The sequence below is a fragment of the Haplochromis burtoni genome, unplaced genomic scaffold, assembly GCF_018398535.1.
Source record: "Haplochromis burtoni strain Fernald_Lab_line unplaced genomic scaffold, NCSU_Asbu1 Contig_695, whole genome shotgun sequence".
Lineage (NCBI taxonomy): Eukaryota > Metazoa > Chordata > Actinopteri > Cichliformes > Cichlidae > Haplochromis > Haplochromis burtoni.
This window is the reverse complement of record NW_024583056.1, coordinates 65,611-69,663: the sequence shown is the minus strand read 5'-3', so window position 1 is coordinate 69,663 and position 4,053 is coordinate 65,611.

The following is a 4,053-nucleotide window of genomic DNA, read 5'->3' as shown; positions in this document are numbered from 1 at the left end:
TAAACAAAGAATGTTTTAATGGAAGTGTTAATTTTGTTTTTTCATCGATCACACAGTTTTTGAAGGAATTCGACTGGTAGGTTGTTCCAAACGTCTTGGAGAACTAACCACAGATCTTCTGTGGATGTAGGCTTCCTCACATCCTTCTGTCTCTTCATGCAATCCCAGAAACACTCAATGATATTGAGATCATATATATTAGACTTAATAGTTACTATATACAGTAATGGACTTCTATACATTTTGCATCAGATTAAAACTTTGGGTGTAAGAGTCAGATAATTATCTATTGAAAGCTTGACATTTTAAATGAGAATAAGAAAGAAAAGTATGTCTTTGTGCCCCCTTTTCCCTGTTAATGCCCTATTGGCCCCCTGCATAACTTTGCTAGACCCGCCCCTGCACTGTTACCAGCCGTCAGCTACATAGAAAAGGATCCTGGTGTAGAAAGTAATATTAAATAAATTCTAACAACAGCTTATCAAGCTTAAACCTGCTGCTGTTATTCAGCCGCTGGTTTCCTCTTTGGGGTGCGAAGTGGGCCAAAAACAAACAAGAGAGACGGACTCGCAACAGAAAAGCCGATCAGCTGATCATTGATCAGTTTCACGATTGAAGTAGCAGCAGGAGAGGGAGGGAGAGAGAGGCAGTCGCTCCATATATAGGTTGTTAAGCTTAACGTGGGAATGCTTTACAGACATTCAGAGATGAACTTACACACTTGCTTTGTCTGTGAAGGTTCTCAGTCATCCAGGTCATCGTAGGAGCTTTCTTTGCAAGCTCCTTTGATTACACACTTGCTTTACTTCTCTCTGGGATAACTTTCTTGGAGATGAAATGCCGGTTTGGTACCGAGGCTCCAAATGCTCAACCAGACTGCCCACATGCTATCCAGACCACCGACAGGTCCCGCACGCCACAGCTGCTCTATCACATGATGCATACTGCTCCAACGTGCTACGGTTATGAGCCAAGTTACGCCATGTCGCAAGTTTTGTGAGGTGCTTGTTTGATACTTAATGGATCGGATTACATTTTTTATTTTTCTCAGATATCTGATCCAGTAATTTAGGTCAGTATTGGACCGATACCGATACTTAATATCAGACCGGTCCATCTCTATTTAGAAATAATAATAAGATGCCCTAACTTTGTTACCTTAGCTATGATTTACTTAGTTTTTTCTGAGGCAACTAGTTTGCACAATTTTTGCTTAGGTTTGGGGAACTAATTTGATTTTACAGTGTGTCCTCTGGCCCAGCTAAATGATAGAGAAGCAAATTAAACCTTGTGAAGTAATGTAAATGAATAGATTTAACACATGTTTGGTAGTGTTCATATTATTATGCCAATGATATCACACAATTTAAGAGGAAATAACATATTTTATTAATGCAGTTTAAATAATTAGTATAATATCTATTTTGGCCTAACTGGCAACAACTTTGGCAGATATGATACAGGTGATAGTAATGATTGCAATGCAGATCATTACAAAGATAAGAAAACAAAACAAGAAATTAATTTGATAAAAATTACAAGATAAACCAAGAAAAACAAACATCTCATATCTTTCACAGCTAAATATGAAACTTACATACGACATGGAAGTGTGACCAGCAGGAGGCACTATTTAAACAGGAGACACACCGTAGACATGCAGTCAGTTTACAAGGTTTAATGTTTTTGTAAGAAAGACATTTCTATATACGTAAAAAGCAGCACCAGATAAGACAAGATACAAGAACAACCTTATTAAACTGTCAAATAAATTGTGCTTCACTATATTAAGACAGGATAATTGCTTTTTTTTAAAAATATAAACACTATTTGTCACACATCAAATGCCCAGTGATCTAAACTTCAACTTGAAGGGAAAACAATACTTAACAAAAAACAACTAATTACTTGCACCTGTGCTTATAAAGGGAAAAACAACCAAGCCCTGCCTACAAGGGGCGATTTCCAGACTAAGGTCTCACCTGTCATATTTGCATGCTGACCATGTTATTTAGCTCAAAACGCAGCTAGGTCTGAGAACAGCAGCTCTTCATATATGTATGCAAATCACCGCTGCTGGGTTTTTATCTGTGCAAGAAAGAGCATGTCACTCTAATTTTTGCTTCCCTTCGATTTCAGCCAGTTTGTTTATGATTCAATTTTAAAACCTGCTATTTATCTTTAAGTCTCCTAAAGGCTGTGCCCCATTTTATCTATTTTATTTTTATCTGAGTTGCTGCACCCTTATGTCCTGCCTCATTCCCACAGGTCAGCAGATGCTTTTGCTCGTTCCAGTGACACAACGTCAACTCGGAGGTGACAGTTCTTTTGTAGTTGCAGCTCCGAAATTGTGGACTGATTTTCCACCACACATCAGGCAGGCTCCTTCACACACTGTTTCTAAATTTGTTTGAAAACACAATTTTACTTCCTGACAGTCGACCCAGTTACTTTTATTTACTTGTTTAACTTGTACAGCTATTTTGTGTTTCCATATCTTTTACCTTCCGGGATGTCTTTTTATTTGGTGTTATTGTAAAGCATTTTGGTCAGCCCTGTTGTTGTTGTTTTTTTTTTTTTTGCATTTCTGCAAAATAGAAAAAAAACACTTTACTTAAAAGACCCTGAACCTCTTTGTATGATTTTCTTGCACCACAGCAGCTTCCCTGCCCTATGTAGAAACAGCAAGGGTAACACCAGACTGCTGGGAAGACTAAACCAGACTTCACATGTTATTAGCACACAAACATCACTTCTACCTGATGCATTCAGAAAAGCTCGAACAATACTCCAACTAAACCTTAACACCAGCACTGCCAGTATGATTAGAATAGTGTAAAATGCCCTTAGCTTTGATTTGTCAACTCTTTCCCTGTTCCTTTCCCGTTCTCCTGGGCCTCGATGGGTCAATACGCGCAAAACAGAAAGGCTGCAGAAAGTGGTGATGATTAAAGACACTACCAACAGGAAAAAGTCCACAACAGTGGAAGCAAAATTTGTGATCATGGAAACAATTGCCACAAAGGAAAGTATCCAGACACAGAAAATGGTGACATTTCTTATTCTGACCCCTCTCTCATTTCTCAGACTTAGGTAAGTGGTGGGATGAACAACAGCCAGGTAGCGCGCCACACAGGTGAGGATGTCAAAGAAAATCTGTCCATACCAAGTGAAATAAAGACAGAGTGCCCCTGCTGCTATTATGCTTAGATTAACCCAGTAGATACCAAAACAGTCAAGGAAACACGCAAGGACACCAATCAGTTTTATGATCACTGCATGGTAGGTGAAGCTGTCACAGTGTGTCATTGTTGTTGCTGCTGAGGAGGTGGAGTGCCTTTGAGACCACTGTTGGAAACCATGGTAGAGGACAAGGATGCAGAGAGGAAGGAGGAGGATAATGTTGGTTAAGCTAAATGAGACAAAGACATAGGAGCTTGGTGTGATGAAGAGGCATTTCATGTTAGAATACAACTGAGGATTGATAGAGGAAAGGTTTGGATGATCAAATGAGCCATTGGATGCCATATCTGCAAAAGAAAAAAAATCAAATAGTTGAATTTTTATCACAAAAGGGGTTTTGCAGCTGATGTCTGCTTTTGAAAGGATAAAATGAGAAGATTACAATAAATCAAAAGTAAATATAGTTGCATTGAAATGCATACAGTACTGTGCAAACGTTTAGGCAGGTGTGGAAAAAAATGCAGTAAACAAAGAGTGCTTTCAGAAACATAAATTATTGTTTATTGGCCCCAAATGTATTCTGCAATAGGACAATGATCACAAACATACAGCCAAAGTCACTAAGAACTGTCTTTAGCCTAAAGTAGAACCAGAAGTACTTGTAGTGATGGTATGGCCTCCACAGAGCCCTGATCTCAATATCATTGAGTGTTTCTGGGATTGCATGAAGAGACAGAAGGATGTGAGGAAGCCTACATCCACAGAAGATCTGTGGTTAGTTCTCCAAGATGTTTGGAACAACCTACCAGTCGAATTCCTTCAAAAACTGTGTGATCGATGAAAAAACAAAATTAACACTTCCATTTTTGA